Genomic DNA, 18,572 nt, shown 5'->3' with positions numbered 1-18,572 from the left:
AAATGCTTCCTCCTTATATGATACTGTACATATTGTCATGGAAATTGTCCTCATTTCCCCCGAGCACACTTTAAATAACTCGAACAGCAGTGCTAATGAGCAGAAAGATATCTGCAATCCCCACCGTGCAACTTGACATACTTTATCCCACTCTGAATTCCCTTTGCTCATCATTGAGCATTTTAAAGATCTGGTATAGTAATTTGCTTTCTCTCTTTGGTCCAGTCATTTTGCTCTTAGCACTTGGTAATAAAAGGTCAGCTTTGGCTGAAACCTTAGTGTTGCAGCCATGCCATTTTTTACTGCCAAATATCTTAAGAAAAGCAAGTGTCTCCGAAAGGGTAAGTCATGATATTTTTGGTGTGTTTAGTGTTGTCTGTTTTGCTTTAAATCACAGTGAAGGATTTATTTTGTATTAACAAGCAGGGGGAATGCATCTATTCATACCACCGATTGGTTAGCACGGGGGGTTTTATTATGCTGTGTGCATTTTTGGTTCAAGATACGGTGTATGTTATTATCTTGCATTTTACATTCAGTAAAGCCGACTAAGCGAGAGAATGTTTAACCCTGTAAACACGGAGCATATGTTTTGCACAGGGATGGAATCCCTAATGCAGAACAAAACAGCAACAGAATGTCTGTGTATATTTGCTTTTCCAGATAAGTTTAGGTAGGCAGCTGAGCAATGTTCTAGTATTTTTGTTTCTGTTGTCCAAAAGGAGCGTTTTAAAAAAAACTCTGCACTGAAATAATAAGTGAAAATAAATAATACCAAGTGAAGGAAAAGCATGTTTCCTCTTAGCATCTTTCCTGTGTAGGGCTACCTGAGTGCATGATTCTACTTAGATTTTCAGCTCGCTGTTGTGAGGTTCGCTTTGAGAATGGCTGTGTGTGCTTTTCCAGGAAATGCGATTATTCTACCTGCAGGTAGATATAAATCTCTTCAAGAGACCATTTTGCCTCTAGCATTATAAAAATTGACAACGTAATAAACTCCTAATAGGAAAACACACTGCTTGTATTTTTCTTGTTCCATTGCATGTGTCTTTGTTGTGACATTTGTTATCTAGCCAGCAGTCCAGATGCGGGTTTTGCATAAAGGCAAACAGCAGTGATTTCTTGTAGCTAGGACATGCACCAGTTCCAGGAGATCTGAGGAATCTGACTGACTTACCTGGCTAAGCATTTTATATATGTGTGTGTATGTATTTTTTTACTATAGGCATTTCCCTAATTCCTTGATTGAATATAAATGGTTTCTAAGGCATAGGCAGGAGGCGGAATGTAGGTTTTCATCATAGGTTTAAAGTTGAAGAAAAGGTTTTGAAGAAATGCAAACCTACCTTTGTGTTTCCTACTGGGTTCCTGTTTTAAAAGGGGATTGAACAACAAGAACTAGCAGTTGGGATGTGAGAATTGAGTTAAGCTGACCTGCAGCTGCTGGAACCAAATATTTGGTATTTTCTTGAGCAAAATGTGTGCACATGTACACAAATTTACACAGTCATTCAGGAATTCTTAAGGGTAGAATCATGTTGGCAAAGTTTTTATTAGAAAGAAGGAGAAGAGATTATAACTGAATTCTTAATTTGCGTTTGCCCAGTTCTCTTTCAGAGTTTTGTTGTGTGTGTACGTATATATGCCACTTTACAAGGAGGCATAAGAAAATTTTTGCTCCCTCTTTTTGCTCATCTGCTAGGGGCACTCAACCCACCAGTACTTCTTTCCCCTACAGCATGTGCCACAGTAGCAATGTCTCGCTAGTCTGACACTGGGGAAAGGTGCCTGCCTTACCTGTGTCTGTGGCAGGCATTGCAGGGAATGGCTGATGGTACAGCCAGGAAAGGTAAGGTTATCCTAGCAGGTGCACCCGAAGATGAACTTGCCCAGCCCTGATGCGTGCTATGAGCAGGGTGTGTGCGTCCTGCTGAATGCCGCCCGTTGGCCGTGCGATGTTCCCTGCCTCTCTGGGGTAAGAAGCTGTGATTCATTAGATGCACGGCAGTCCCCTTAGGCTTGGAGCCCAGCTCTAGACATCCAGCACAAGTCAGTGTGACCCTGTAAAGGTGACAGTTGGAAGCTGGGGAGCAGTCACTCGCTGCTCAATCCTTTGCCTAGTCAGCTGATCCTTGTTTCTGCCTTGCTATGATTTGGCATTCCCACCCATCTGGGGGCAGATGCAGTGCCAGCATGGGAGAGGACTTAAGCCTTCAGAAGCAGCAGGCAGGGGCAGGAACTGTGGATGTGGGTCTAGACTCAGTGGTGCTGCATCTGTTGGGAGCCACCACAGTGCAGTGGCTGTGATTTGCCTAGCCCTAGAGCTCAGTCTTGCCGGAAAGTTTTGCGTGCATAGGAAGGCAGTGAGGAACCAGGAGCGGTGGTTTGGTGCCCAGCCTACGCAAACAAGAGGGGGCTACAAAGTGACAATTTTTAAACCAGAATCAACATGGGCATGATCTGGGCCTTTAAGAGATGACTGAGGGAAGTTCAGGCAGCAGCAACCAGTCGTATTCTTGGTGAGTTGCTACCAACACGAAAATTTTCAGCTAACTGAACACCCCAAATAGCTTTTCCCTAAAAATATCTTGGTGTGCCCAAGAGTGTAGATGGTGTTGCCTTTCTGAGCCTGCTTCTGCCAGAATCTTTCTGATCTGTGAAACCCACCTAGCTGTCCAGAACACCTCCTGGCCCGGGCACGCTGGCAGGGTAGGGATCCTGCTTCCTTCTGATGGCCATTCTGCGCTGTTCTAGCCTTTCTCTTCTTGCTTCCAGGACAGTCTGGGAAGGGAAGTGCCAAAGCATGACGGGAGAACCTCTATGTGGCTGGGTAGGGAGTGCTGAGGTAGCTGGGCATCTCCACGAGCTGTTTAACATCAGTCTATCACTAACGCTGCTTTGAGGAGGCTGGACTCCTGCCAGTTTTTGAGCCACTTTCCATCCAGTCACTTGAGGCAATCCCTTCTAACTCCCTTCCAGAAAGCACTTCATTTGCAGAGGATTTTACTGTGATCTGAGTAAGGAGATCCTTCCCAGCAAGTAAATGTGGTTGTTAAAAGGTATTAAATGATTGCAGAGTGCCCTAGGCTTAACATCAAAAGTGCATTTGCATAAAAGCTATAGTAGCCACAGGCTCCAATGGGTCTGTCCTTGCTGTTCTCTGTCTCTGAACTGGGAAGGAGCAAGCCAGCAAGAGCAGTGAGGTTTGTGTATGGTCTCTTTCCCTGCACGTTCAGATGGCCTAGGGACAGGAGCTGGGCTGTGGGCAAGTTCACAGCCAGAAATGTAGGTCACATGGGAAAGAAAAGTCCCAGATAAACACTCCTGATTCAGCCTCGAGAGGGAACATGCCCAGATTAGTACAGGAAGTGGCCAGCAGAGCTGGGAACTGGGACCTGATTCTCCAAAGCCTTGTAGCCTGAACCCCAGGCAGTGCAGGATTTTGCCTCTTAGCTTTTTGGACAATGTTTGTACCAAGTTGTAGCTGAAGTCTGATTCTCCCCAAGTGAGCTTTATTTTCACCATGCTCCATTTTATCTTCTCACTAGTATTCCAAGCCCGGCTACAATGTGTTTTGCATTAATTATCTATTTGTTTTTTGGGGGGTTGAGTGAGTTTCTAAACACCCCTGGAATGAAACAGCCAAGCCCGAAGTACCGTGTTCCCTCTTGCTGTATATCCTTTGCTTTGCAGAGTGTTGTGCCTACGGAGATTTCCCGCAGGTCTCATTTGGCCATGTATCCTTAGCCTACTCTGACCCTCTGGTAAAACCTACAGCAATGACAGATTCTGGAAAGATACAAGTAAAGGCTCCTTTATTTCTCCTGTTACCAGTTTTAAGCACCAACAAACTCTTAACAATTACATACTCCCACATACCTTAAATAAGGCATGAAAACAATTAAGAACATTTATCAGCCCCTACAGCCTATTATTAAAACCCACTGTTCTCTCATATGCCCTCCTACAATAAAATTCCTGTTTTCCTTTGGCCATTCACTGAGCACTGGTTCAACACTACTCAAATCTGGGGTATAAAATATCAGATGGTCATACAGTGATCTGGCAAGTCACCATTGATTTTTCACTTGTTCCTCGATTTCTAGTGGGGGAAAAAAGAAAGCTTCAGCTCCAGCAAAGCCTTTTCCTCTTTAATTAAAAAAAAAAAATTAATAATGAACATTTTATTGCCAAGTGGTCCTTACTTTGCTGCAGCTGTAGATTTACAGGACTTCAAAGCTGGATGATTAAGGTGCAGTTTTAGTTTGTAGCCAGACAAGCCAAACAATCTCAGCTTCAAAGGAGGGGGGTGCTCTTTAATGTTGTGGGCTCTCTCTTTGTGTTCAGCAAACGATGCTGCTGGGGAAAATGCCATGTGCAGCAGACAAGTGATGTGGCTGCCACTCCTGGGAGGGAGTCTGTTAGCTGCTGCCTGAGGAGAGCAGACCGCACCAGCAACCTCGGGATATCTGAAGGCTGCCGATTAGGTCATTTTGCATGATATCGACCTATGAGACTTCCAGTGTCTGCTTCTAGTACGCTCAGAGCTTCTGTCTGCGTGGACCCCCAGGGGTGGCCGTGCTAAGGCAGGATTTGGGCCTGAGCACTCTTGCCTCTCCTGCTCCCTCCTGTCTGTGCCTGATTGTTTTCCTCCTCTGACGTGCTCACAGGGTGGGTGGTTTTATACGCATTAGGGAAGTTGAGAGAGGCTGTCTCAGTGAAAGGAAGCGTTCAATCCATACGGCACCATGTGTTTGAGGGGAATAGCGGCCAGGACTGGAAATGAGGATGCTCTGCATCTACGACGGTCATGTAGAAAAGGGGCCATCATGATTTTGCTCATATGTTAACACTTTGTCCAGTCAACCATACATCACCAGTTCAATATAGCAGGGCTAGCAGGAGGGGAGAGGAGCTGCATAGCTCCATCATTAAATAGACCTAGGAATTGTGGTAGTGTGTGGCTTTACTTCCAACCTTGAAGCCCAGGCAGTGTGAACTGACCTTTCATGTTTTATTTAACTCCTTATCCACATATCTGGTGGATGCCCCGGTACAAAAAATAGAACAAAAGCCTCATGATGAGGCAGAAAAGGGGGCTGGATAACTATGCTACCTCTCGAACCTGTTAGACTATTATTTTCTAGGGCTGGTTCCTCGACCAGAAATTAGTCTTAAAAACCCCTACAAATAAATTCATTCCATAGCTTTGGGAGGTAGCAAGGTGCAAACATGTTACAGTGAGGTGTCTGGGATCAAAGCAAGGCTTCTGGGTAGAGGACGAGCCCGCAGGCGGACTGGATCGTGGCTGCACACCCTGCCACCTTGAGTGGTCGGAGACTCCAGCAGACGGTGTGCTGGACTCCATGGGCCTGGAGATATGAGAGGAGCCGGCAGGGCACCACAGAGACGTGTCTGTCGTTCAGCAAATGACTTCCAGAGCCATGTGGCTCTGGTGCTGATCCCCCTTATCAGTATTAAAATCTGAGTGGAACTGGGGCTTTATCCAGCCAGTATCTAGGCTTTTGTGGGATGCAGGCCACTCTCCCCACAAGCCTCTGGGATGCAGCAGCCAGAGAGACCAGCGCTGCCAAGAAGCACAGTGCTCGAGAGGCAGAGCTGGCCAACACACCACTGTGCTTTCAATGAACCATGCGTATGCTGCTGAGCGCAGTGACTTCAGCTCACCAGCAAAAACCCTCCAAATAGAGGGGGTGCCAGGCAACCGCTAGGGCTGCTGAGTGAAGGAACAGCTTTTTGAGACACAATATGCTCCTGATTTCTAATGTGGCTTTTCCATTTCAAGAGCAGCACCGCTCTGGTGAGAAAGCGGCCTGCTTTCCATCCTGTGCCGGAGGAGCAATCTTCACGCTGTTCAGCCTGTTCTCTTTCATTCCTTGCTTTCTGCTTTCTAGGGCTGGCACTGCCTTTGCAGTCGCACACGACTGACCTTCCAAACAGTATTCCTTGCTTTATGAGAATCAATGTTCAAGTAATCCAGGGTGCCTGGATGTAGTAGTTCTGTTTTTCATTCTTGGCTCTGCTAGCTGCTAGCCAACATCATACTGGAAATCATTTAGTGTCTCTGAATCTCAGTTCTCCGCTGATATGCAGGTATTTCTCGCTGTGGGATTTGGAGGCACTTTTTTTTTTTGTTAAATAATAATACGGAGAAGGCATTTCCCCAGTGATGCACAGTATAACCTTTGAAAGTAATTTTAACCCTCTGTGCCTGTTCCCCTTAACTTTTTTGATTTCTTTTAATTTATTTGTGAATAACTAAAGCATATGCTGAAATCACTTCCACTTGCATATACTTGCCATAAGATTGCTTTCCAGTTACTGTGGTATGACTGTTCCTTATCTGAAAAAGGTAGTCAGAGCTGTGTTGGATATTTTCAATTGGACAGAGAAGTAATAGAACTGGACCAGATGAAGCTGATCTTAGGATAAGGTGTATGGTATGAAGAGCTCTTTTTACTGTCCGCTTCCTTCTGAGAATCAGCCGTCACTCACATTTAGATTCTAACAGGAACAGGACTAGAACAGCTGTAAACAGGAGCACTTAAGTCTTACAGGTATTTGAATATGCATTTGCATATAAGCTCACTCCCCGTGATCATTTTGATGTAACTCTTTCATGCCTAGATACCCAGATCACCTAACTTAAATTAAACAAGGCAAGAGAGTGGAGTCTCCGCTATGGAAGGCTGGAGGAGCTGTGTCTGTTTGCCAAGTGCTTGCAGATTGGCTTCAGGGACTATAGATTGAGTTCTCTCTGAAAGAGAGGTAGCCAGCAGAGATCGGACTGGCAAAGCAATAGTTTACTGCTCTCTTGGGTTTTTGCTTTCACAGTGAACCATTTAAATAAAAATAATGGTAAAAGGTAACCTTCTGAGTCTTTAATACTAGGGGAATAAAATTGGCTGCAGTCACAAGCCATGCAAGCCTATAGCTCTGTTATTTTTTTTCCTTTATTTTAGATTTGTATGCCCTTTTAGAGACTTTCAAAATCGCCTGGTTGCTCTCAATAAAAATGGGAAAGGCAGCAGGAGAAGGCATTTGCCATGCTCCCCCAATTCCCTCCGTCACCTGACTGGGGCTCAGACAAATCATAAAGGCATCAGTGATTTATTATTTTTTTTCCCTCTCTCCCCAGCCTTGCAGACCATTAACACAAATGGTTCTTCCATTTCCAAACCTTGTCTTCCCTGGCTCCCTGCATACCACGGCTTCACAGCAGATACATAATTCATTATCTGGAAAGCTGCTGTTTTAATGTAATATTAAACAGGCAGCAGCTCAGCAGGTGTCCCCAAGGTAAGGAAGGCAGCATGCTGCTGGCAGCAGCTGCTGGCTTCAGGCTTATCAAGATTTCTTTGTTTTGAAACAGAAGCTGGAAGGCTTTTTAATATAGCACGTCATTGGCTGAGCAGATCCTGGTTTCTGGCTGTTATCCTGCCTTTGACTGCAAAGACAAAAATCCTTATAACGCATGCTGCCTGCAATGGCTGCGTACAGTTCTGCACTCTCAGGGAAGGAGCCGGGTGAGGAGAGGGAGGCGGCTCGCAAGGTAGACAGGTGCCCTATTTCCTGCTCTTATTTTTCTTAGTGGACCAAGTGGGCTAAATTTATCTGTGGAGCAGGGCCACGGTTGTCAGCATTGTCAGAATGGGCCTTCTGCTTCTGTAAGCAAAAAACCACCCGAATATGTTGCCTATAGAGAGCATTGCAAGCAACGAGGCTGATGATCTGCCAGTCTCACCCAAGTGCTAGCTCTCAATGGCCTGAATCTGCGTAATTAGATCTAATTTGTACAGTTAATGTCACTCTGGCAAAAACAGCTCAACTGGCAACTCTGGCATTTCTGTTTGAGTATATCACAACGTGCGTTGAACAAGGCGCTTTTGTTCCTTGGGATAAGAGCTTCATCTTCTGTATTTGAACATCATAAAATATGTTGGTGGCTGGATTTCCCCAGAATGCATGGATCCTAAACTGGCGTGTGTAAACTGCATGTGGTAAACCTGCTCCGTCCCTTTACCTGATCCCTGGCTTAGGGGAAGTGGAGATTTTTCATACGGTAATGCTTCTAGCTCTAGAGATAACTGGAGTGTAGTTACAGAGTCTGCCTAGGCAGTGTGAGCGTCCATGCTGCAAATACACTCTCACACCAGGAGAAAGTTGCAGTATCACACTCGGCTGCTGTACACACCTGTGTGAGACACCAGGACTTTTGGGGCACATTCCTGTGAGTCGTGATGTAATCTGAGCACTCGCCTCCTTTCTGTGCTTCTTTGTGGAAATCCTTTTAGTTTGCCTTGTTAATAAAAAGACTGTATCTTGCTGTGACTGTGATGCAGCTTTGGTCAGCAGCCTTTGCTTGAAGCACGACAAAGACCTGTAAACTATTAGAGAGCATAAGATGGCTTGAAGGACCTTCTGGCAGTGTGGCATAGCCCTTAAGGTAACAATGTGCTTTGCTAAGAGACTGCGTGCTGGCATAGTGGCGAAGCTGCTGATCCAGGATTTCAAATACAAGGTTTTCCCTTCTGCTAGCTAACCGTTCTGGAGGAAGGCCACCAGCACAGAGCGCTTAGGCTACAGTGCCATGCGGTCTAGGAAGCCCCGCAGAAGTTCAAGGATTTCTGCAGGGAGGGGGTCACATTACCGGAGTTTGCCTCAGTCTATGAGTACTGAGGTGTACGGACAGGAAAGCTGTAGCAGCCCAGAAGCAGGTTGCTGCTGTCTGGAGGAGCTGGGCAGCAACTGTTCAGTGGCTGGTTGCTTTGGTGCTGGCAGGCTTTCTGCTCTGTGGGAGTGGAAGCCTGCAAGGCAGTGCTTGAGGCAGTTCCGCTGCGTGTGGTGAAAATTGTCAATAGTCCCAAACTATAAATGTGCTTTTTTATATTTTATATTTTTTTATATAAATAATTTATATTTATATATATAAACATGCAGAACAGTGCCATGGCCTTTAACGATACGCCCCTGAGCTGTATTGTCTGCCTCTACAATGCAAAGGTGACTATTTTAGCTTGTCAGAACAGATGCTACCTATGTGCAGGCCTTTGGCCTATCGTGGAGGAGACGTACCAGCATCACTATGGGATGGAACGGAAGGGTATGTCTGCAGTATTTCAGTACGCTATAGTGGCAGTGAGTGCTGCACCTCGGCAGGATCTCCACTGGGAAATCCACTGAGGCTCAAAGCACAAAATTCTGTTCAGCAGTCCCTTGAATTTCATCGGGAACAAGTCCACCAACTGAAGATGTCTCTCAGGGTGAGTTGTTGTTTACCTAACAGGCTCTTTTCATTTCTTGTTTAAAACGGATCTAAATCAGGATGTTTTTGAAAAGTGAGGTTACATCTGCTAATGATTAACCACTTCAAAGGACCTTCTATGGACTTTTTGATAATGCTATTAACTGAGAGGAATTTGCTCATTGCCGATGGGGGGAGAGAATGAGAATTGGTTTTTCTAAGCATTATTCTGCCAGCGGTTCACTGACAATCATCTTAAAGCACACAGAATTAAGGACCCCACTTTTTGCATTGGCACAGCCCCAGGTCCGTTAGCTATCCACAGTTGTGTTCTAGGCAGCTGCAGTGCTGAGCCTAAGTGACACATACGAGCTTTCCTTTTTGCCAAAGAGCACCGTTGTCGCAGTGAAGAGGGCTACCTGTTACGCAGTCATGTTCAGAAGATGAATTTGTATGATCGGATACGGGAGGAGACTGCTATAGAACTGTTATTCTGTGGAAACTGTTACAAGATTAGGGACTTGGATCAGAATACCCCTGAGCTCTTAAGTCTGGATTTAGATCAGTAGTACTTCCACCTGCGTTGTCTCATCATTAGTATTGGCAAGGGTTTCTTCCAGATTTGCCAACAGTTTGCCAAAGGCCTACAGTATATATTCTTTTGCATTTCAATCCCTTTTCTGCATTAATGTAACAAATAGCTTCGTTTTTGTAAAAACAAAGTCTGCAACTGTTGAGCTCTTAATGACAGTCCATTTATTTGCTGCTGCCAAAACTGTGCTTGCAGAGCTTCAGTCTTTTTTTTTTTCCACTGAAGAATATAATAATGTTTGTAATTGGTTGGCTTGAACTTCTGCAGAACTCTGTGTTCAGTCTACAGAGAATTGGTCTTTATAGGCTCAGCTAAAAGCTCTGGTGTCTACAGCCTAAGCTGTAGCAGCTGATGGCTTCACCTCAATTCTCCTTAGTTCGAAGTCAGGACTGCTGGCTGAGATGGGAGCCTCAGAGTCCTTTAAAAATACAATGAGGATGTCTTTGGTTTCATGGTGGACTAGCTGCAGGGGGAAGAAACAATAGGATGGTGAGGGGCAAGGAGGAGAAGAGAGTTGTAGAGAGACTTATTTAGAAGTCATGAGAACCACTTCATTCCTATTGCTGAGCAGACCTGGAAAATGTGAGCACAGCAGTCCCAGAAGGATGCAGAAGCTGGATATTATCCCTCTGGGGTGAAATTGTCAAAGAAAAATAGATCAGACTCTGCCATTCTGATGTTGCGGTAAGTAATTTTTCATCAGGATTTAAAATTTCCCTCAACTCTTCTCTTCAGTGTTAAAGATTTGAAGAAATTTATGAGAATTAGAAAATTGCTTGTGGTTGCATGGTAATGCATAAAAATTACCCAGTCATTTTCTTTCAGATATTTCAAAGCACAAAGTATCATCATCTTTGGTCAGGAAGGAATTTCCTCCCTTATAATAGCGTGTAAACATAACCACAGTTGAAATATATAATTTGATAAATTTCTCAGAAGCGTTGAGCACTTGCTGCTCTGGAGAACCACACGGGACTGCGTGGTTTGCTTTGCATAGACGCGTCACTATTTTCTGAGTCTTTTGTACGTACTTTTTTGTACCCTCAGAGTCATAATCGCCTGATTTTAGATGTGTCTCCTGCAACGTGCCTTCCAGGGGCGCTGCAGCTTGTGCCAAGGGGCTGACCTGAATCGCCTCCCCGTGAGTGTGTGGCTTCTGCTGGCCTGAGAAAAATTCATTTCCTTTTCATCCAGATCAGAAGAGAGTGAAATGACCAGGAGCCCTCCGCAGCCCGGGCAGTTCCATGCTTCATCACTATTAAGGACCAGGCTTACTGTAACTTTCTAGATCTGAAATACGTTGAGGAAAGACTGCAAGGGTTAGTTTTCTGGAGTGGGAGAAAGGAGGGAGAGGGAGAGCAGCCTGCTGTTGGTACAAGGCGGTCTGTGGAACGCGCTGGGGAAAAAGCTGTGCAACCTTTTCTTTCTCCCCCTTGTCACCCCCACTTGCCGTCACCCCCACTTGCCATCACCACCACAGACTTGATTTTATTGCAGGGTTAGGATCTTCTTTCGTGAGGGAAAGAAATGGCTTTTCCTTTCTATCTCACCACCACCACCCCACTCCCCCCGCAGGGCACCTGTGGAGAGGGACAGTTGTCGGTTTGTCATTCTAAGACAGACACTTCATGAGGTGACCAGCTCCCTAAGAGCTGGGGCCATGTCAGACAGATTTTGAAGAAGGGGTTTGTCAGCTCTTGAGCTCAAGTTTGTGTGAATGGAAGAAGCTGAACCACAACGGTGCACGGGCTCCCAACACCTTCAGATTCTTTCCTAATAGGAGTTTTCTTTTTCCAGTGAGAAACTGGTGCCAAGGTGGCGGATAGCTGTTGCCTGGCAGGTGAAACAGTGTGGGTGTCAGCAGAGGCAACACTATATCCTAAATTTGTCTGCTTTTCCATCAGATATTGCCGTAAGAGGCAGTGATCGTGCTTTTGCGCTCTGTGAGCCTCCTCTAAGAAGCTGCTGCTCTGTCTGTTATGGTCTAGGTTTTGAAGTGAACATGTTCAGTCTGCACAGTAATCTCCTATCAGGAAACACGGTTTGAGATGAGCCACAAGGGTTTAATTGAGCAAACTGTCACTTATTTGACAGTCTAACCCCTCAGGTGTCGTCGGACATAATTAGGATATCGGTACTCTGGAATTCACACTCGGGATGAAACGCGCAAGTCGCAGCAGAGGCAAAGCGGTGCCATGCAGCTCCCAGCAGTTGCCGGTGTAGTAGTGCTCCTTGTGTTAATGACTGTTGATTGATTCCTCTTTGCTGTTCTTCTGCTGGCTTCCTAGAGTAGCTGTGACCTTGTTGGAGACATTTCTTCTGTTGCTACTGGCCAGTAGAAGCTGATACAACCCTGAAAGCAATAACAGGACAGCTTCCTTATAGGGATACTGCACACAGCCGGTGGCACATTTCACAGCCCCCCAGCACTCTCTAGTGAGGGAGGCAGCATGATCGTGGTGAATGGCTGTTCCTTTTATGGAGCAAATTGTGGGCAGGAGCTGGAAAGAACAGTGCCTGAGCTGTGTTGGTACAAGGGAGATGCTATGTCCTTGAAAAAACTAATGTACTTAGCAGCTGAATATTATGCCTGGGCTCATCTCAACCCCAAATATTGGGCTGCTGCAGCAGAGGTGGCTTTCCCTCCGCTGTGAATTCACCTTAGCCAAGTTAATGTGGCCACAGTGAGCAGCACATCCCAGGCAGCATAGTAGTCTCCTCTCTGAAATTTCAAATTACTGAAAATAAGGAGGCATGAAAGCATTGGAGTACAATTACAATAAATATGTTTTTAATGCCAGAAATGTAACTTAAAAATGACTGAACTGTTTTTTAATGAAACTTCTCACAGCTCAGCTTAAGGCAGATGAAGCGCATTTAAAAAAAAAAAAAAAATCACCTTAAGTAGACTTGAAAGTTACAAAGCACTGAGCAAACGTAAGCAGGTTTATAAGCAGGGGTTCAAGGTGGCATTTGTGCACAATGCTACTTGCTCTTCCCGTAAGAGTACTTCAGATTCTTTCTCCCTTCCTCTTGCATCTTTTTTCTCTCTGCTGGGGTTCCTGGAGTGTGGCATCACTTGCCAGCGTGTGGCCTGCCTGGAATATGGGCTTGTTTATTTCCAAGGTTTTTGGTTTATTTGAAGTGACTGGTAGCATTAACCAGTTTAATAGATATGTCTAGAGTATTATAGGTCACACACGTCTCAAGAAAGGCATCTCCAGCCAGGAGATAAAGAACACCGAGTTAGCATGCCCTTGTGTAAATTTTGGCTAAAAGGCCAAAGATTAAACCAAATCTTTACTCCTTGCATAAAGTTTTAGTAATCATACACTTGATCCTGACAACCGAAATAGAGCACTAGCCTTAGGTTTTTAAGGGTTTTCTCTATTCCGTGTACCAGTACAGAGAAGCTGCAATGCCTCTGTTCATGTTAAGTCTTGTCAGAATTTTTGCATAAGAAACAGCAGTTCTGTGGTCTAATCTCTTTGTTGGTGTTTTTTTAAAGCAGTTTAATGGCATCTGAAACCACAGAAGGCATGGGAGGGGAGAACAGATCACAAGGCCTTTGGATTAGTGTTAGAGATGGCAGTGCCTTCAGAGGGCTCGCCTGCCTTTGCTGTATTCTCTGGGATAAGGTCTAAGATCTGGGATCTAAAAATTATTTAGGGGCTCATGAAAATCCTCTGCAAGGACTTTTAGGTGAAAATTTGATGTCTTCTACTTGCAACTATCGTTAAACCTGGTGGGTTGAAGAGAGTTTAAGGAAATTAGGCCTTTATATTTGACTGAAAAGTCAATGAGATTTTAGTGCATGCTTGTACATCCTACCCTAAGAAGATTTGAACCATGTCAGTTTATGAGCTGAACTTAGTCTGTACAATAAAAGGTATTTAAGATTTCGCTTGCCTCATTGACACAACCAAATGAAAGCTGAATGTTAGAATCCCCTCAAACTCATTCCAAACTGTGGAACTAAAACATCCTTCACGTTCAAATGTGTATGTTCCTTTAGGAAAAATTGCCATTGCGTTGTCTGTTGGAACTGAGACACAATAAATTTATTTTGATTCAAAGCTTGTTTCTTTTATTTGTACCCTGTACGATACTAAATCACCGAACCTCATTATTTCTTATTTTTATAAGTGTGATCGTGAGTTTACTCTCAGCTTCCCAATCAAGTTCCAACTTGGATATCCCATATATATATAGATGGGTGGTGGGTATAGACAGATAGATACAAATACAAAAACCACGGCAAGCACACATCAGTGTTTACTGTACCGCTGAATTCTTCACAGATTATACTCTTGTAGATCCTGTCAATTTTCCTTTTTATCTATCACTCCTTGACTATTTCAGATTTTTCTTACTGCTTTTCTGTTCTCAAGTACCCTAAATGGAACATTTCAAGATCAGTTTAGTATTTGCAGCAAGTTTTCCTTTCTGTTAGAGGATCATCCAGAAATACAGCAGAAAAGCAGTAGAGTTGTTATTGGTTGTAGCGAAGTTTAAACTGCATGCTGATGGTGGGTTAACCCAAGATTCAGGTGTGATCGATGTGGTCTCTCTCTAGCATTTAGGCTCTTGGAAAACTTTGTCTGCGGGGGAGAGTGCTCAGGGTAGAGGTTCAGCATTAGCCAGAATCAATGGCAATGACTGAAGAAAAGGAATTAGGTGTCAAGTGACCATTCCAAGCACCCTTAATGACCTCTTTCTTACCCACTAATATTTCTTTTGTCTCTTTTCCATAATCCAAAAATTATGAAATTATGAGTGGGCTTTTTGTTTGGTTGGGTTTTTTCGCTGCTGTGCAAAAAAAAGATTCCCCCAAACAGAGCTGCCCCTAATCTTGACAGAATTCATCTACCTCATTTTTCACCTTCTTTCATTATTGGGGAGACCTGAGAGCCATGAATCTGATACTCACCTTTAAGACAATAAGGAAGAGCAGATCAGGGAAGATGAATCATTGCAATCGTTCTTTTCAGTTGTGGATGCTAGTTTTTGTCCATTTGTCAAGATCTTTGTTGCCGCTTGTCTGCAGCTGAAGGCTTCCTGTCACTACTTGCTTTAGTACTGGGGGCAAACGTGCCAGCTGGGCCTTGCGTTACCCACCAGCCAGCCCTTCATAACTCAGCCTTGAGCTGCCATTTGCCTCCCCACGCGCTGCAGCAGCATGCACATGGCCAATTAAATCCCACTCTTACTGAAAATACCACTCCACTATCCACACCAAAGCAACGCAAACATGTAAATATATACACATACGCGAGCATTTGTAATTGTGTAAGTTTTCAGTGGAGTTGATATAATGACAATACACAAGCACGTCAGTAAGCAGAATGATGTAAGAAATGGGCGAAAGGCAAATCAGATGGGGGGGTAGAAGGAAGTGAAAGGGTCTGAACCAAAAAAAAAAGAAGCTGCCAACTTCAGCAGAACCTGACAGCAGCTTTACTTGAGAATAGAAAAGTTCCTCCTTTTACATGCGATAAGGCAGGAACATCTCCTACTAGGAAGTCCAGTCCTGTTCCCCCTGAACTTCTGTTTCCATCCAGAAAAAGGGGATCTAAGGCTTGGCTCCACAAATGTTGGTCTTAAGAAAGTTAAGCTTGTGTGAAGGAAGTTTAAAGCAAAAAAAAATTCTAATGTTTCCTCGCTGGAAAGAGCTGTCTAAAGGGAGAGATATATCTCAGATATATGAGTGTCTGCTTTAGGTTCTTTGAGCAGGAGCACAGGGCAGGACAGGTAAATGCAGCATAATGGCAGCCTTACACTTTGTACTTTTCAGTGAACACATACCAGACTAAGAAAAGTTCAAAAAGAAGGAATTTTCAGTAAATAGGGCTTTGAAGTGTGGATTGTGATTCCTGCTGCTGTTGCAGCACTCCATCTGACCTTCAGCAAGTCACTTAGCCCCAGTCTTTCAGAACTTAATCTTCCCTGTTGCGGGGCATGGGGGAGAGCGGAAAGGAGGACTGTCACGAAGGATTAGGAGGTGGCATGTTGCTCTGAGGTGAACACCGCACAGCTGACATCAGCAGCAGATGGCTCCAAGGCCACGTGAAATGCAGTTGCACAAACCACATGGGCAGACGGCAAAGGAGAGCAATTCTGCTGGCTTTAACTAGTCTGGGCCTGGGAAAGAGCATCGGTGCAGTGCAACTAGGACCCTGGAGCTATGCTGTTCCCTCGAGGCAAAGATACCTGCCGGGGTATGTAAAGCAACTTGACAAAGGTACCTTGAGACAGGGGTGGCAAAGCATTGAAGTCAGCTGGGACCTGCAGTGCTTTTGATGGTAAGCAGTAACAAAACAAGTCCCTTAATCTTTCTAAGCTATTATGTTTACTGTATGTACTTGTACGGTTGCCATCACCTTTCTCAGCCTTGAAGTCGTTCTGTTTCTGTACACCTGGGAGGGAGCCAAATAGCGCTGCGAGCTTGCTTTATGGATCAGGATGGAATCCAGTGCATCTTGTCCAATACGCACTGGAAATCCGCAGCAGGGCAGGCAACTGAATGCAGGATCCCCTGGTCATAGGTTCATACTGAAGTAGATGGACTATTCATCCCCAAAGTTAAGCCTCCTGCTTCTGCCACATCTACTGAGGTGCTTGCACTGTGTTTATTTTTGCAGACAGTTTTATTTTACCTCTGGTCTGGAGATGAAAGTAGCTTTGAGTAGGACTGGAATGTCTGCCCGTGGCAATCCTGAGCTATGCAGAGTTGGTCTCTGAGGGCTAGTCTTGTTTGTATGGGAGCTTGATTAAAGACGAGTGAGAAGTTCTGTTCAAGGGAATGAAAAGCCCTTGTCTGTGTTTAAAATCATTAGCAGAGTATTCCTCCCTATCATGGTGCTGAGTAGCCAGAGCGCTGTCTGATTCACGCGGCAGAAGCAGCGCTTGCGTGCTTCAGGGTTAGAGTCTGATGGCAGCTGTACCAAGGGCTGGAGCTCCCTTAGTGGCAGAGAAAAGGTTTGAATGCGGTATCTGAATGTGAACTATCATATTGCCGTGAGAGGAAAAAAACCCTAGAATTCCATATTCAAGTGTTTCTAGGCAGGAAGGTTTAAAATTGCTTTCCTAAAACAATTCCTAAATATTGTTTGCATTGATACAGTGTTTGTGTTGCCAACTCAAATCCAAAACCCGTAACAAGATCCTGTTTTGGGTCTGAGCCCAGAAAAGAAAGCATCTGTAAATTTCAGGTAAAATTCTGGCCTTCTGAAGAAGGTGTATGTGATACTATTTCCTTGGTTCTTTTTTTAAGAAAACCTAAGCGTTTGAATTTAGCTGTTTCTCATTCTTGTGACTAGTAAGACTCAAAACCTGTTGAATGTTACAACAATGTAGAGAGACATGTCTGAACTCTGCCCTTTAGGGAACTCCAGTTCTAATTGTTGCCTCAAGGATGTACTGGAAGGAGCCAGCTTTTTGTGGAAAGGAACACGATTAAAATGTTATTTGAAAAAAAATGTTTATAGGTTCATGCTCTGCCACTGCATATTCATGTCATGCTAAGAGGCTTGCTCTAAGAAGCAATTCTGAAGTGCATTCTTGTTTCTAAGCTAGCCTCCGTGCATGGAGTTGGCTTCATTTGCTTGTATTTTCGTGACTAGTCACTACTGACTCTCCCACAGGCAGCTTGTAGGGTCATGACCTTGCTCCTATTTAAAGTTTCAGTGGGGGAAGCCAACCGTGGAGGAGCTGTATGTAGTTTTTGGCAATCTCTCAGGTCTAGTGTGTACAGGAATCTTTTCTTCCCATCCTCTTTTTACTTTTTACAGACTCAAATAGAAGTATAAATGGTTTTTACCTAAATACTTATGTGAAAAAGGCCCACGGAAGTTTAGAAGGCAGATGGCTGGTCCAAAGTAACATCTTAGCAGAAGGGGAGTTGTAGTCTGGTCCCTGTGGTACAGTGATTCAGTGGGAAGATGCTGAGACACCACTTCCCCAGAAGTCCAGTAAGAAGTCACCTTTATCCTTCTCTGCTTATTATGGCAATCTTTGTATGGGTTAGCTCAGCTGTTTTGACTAAAGTTGCAGCCTGTAATTAATTCTAAGCTAAGATTCTGGTCTCTTCTTGTCCTTCATGGGTCTCAGCTGGGTCCCTTTAATTTAAGAACAGGATCTATATTTTACCTTGACCAAGGACAGTTGTTCGCTGGTGGTGTCACCCATACCGTACATGTTTATTTGAGGCTGTGTCATTCTTTTGAAGAGCTAGCTTGAGCTCAGACCATCTCTCTGCCAGACCCTGAACCCCTGTTTCTGATGGGTGCTGAGGGCTGTGAAAAGCCTCTTTCTCGCAATCGTATCTTCTGTAAGATACTCAGTTGTGAAAGGGCATGCCAATAGGTCTGCCAGGTAAGGAACAAGAATTAGACCTCGTGACCCCTGCTTTTGCCATGAGACTGAGTATGTTGGTAAAAGAATTAGGCTGTGACAGGAGTCTCGCTGACTGTGATTTCCTGCTCTGACAGTTCTGTATGCAAAGGATGAAGTACGTTCTCCTTGCAGTGAGGTATGGTAGAGCACTGATCTGTTCAGATGCCCGCATCCTAGCCTTGAGCTAGAGAACTGTTCTGCTTCGTGTATCTTAAGGAATATGAATCATTCAGTAAATTCAAAATAGGAGACCGTCCGAAAGGATGCTATGAGGAATGAAGCAGAATTTGGATACATGTGGGGGAAAAACCACCATGGCTT

At 44.5% G+C, this 18,572-nt stretch overlaps 1 protein-coding gene across 2 annotated transcripts in view; it reads left to right on the top strand.

The window, feature by feature from the left end:
* ARHGAP22 (Rho GTPase activating protein 22) overlaps positions 1–18,572 on the top strand; it is a 107,259-nt gene that overhangs the window by 41,149 nt on the left and 47,538 nt on the right. The window contains exon 1 of one of the 2 annotated variants that reach the window (XM_075107509.1): positions 10,277–10,541. The exons of the other annotated variant lie outside the window; for it this stretch is intronic. The gene's annotated coding sequence lies outside the window, so the exon portion shown is untranslated. Of the gene's footprint in view, positions 1–10,276; positions 10,542–18,572 lie in introns of those variants that run through there. 2 annotated transcript variants of the gene reach the window in all.

The sequence above is a fragment of the Phalacrocorax aristotelis genome, chromosome 12 (assembly GCF_949628215.1).
Source record: "Phalacrocorax aristotelis chromosome 12, bGulAri2.1, whole genome shotgun sequence".
Lineage (NCBI taxonomy): Eukaryota > Metazoa > Chordata > Aves > Suliformes > Phalacrocoracidae > Phalacrocorax > Phalacrocorax aristotelis.
The sequence above is the reverse complement of the archived record's forward strand: the minus strand, read 5'-3'. Positions and strand labels throughout refer to the sequence as shown.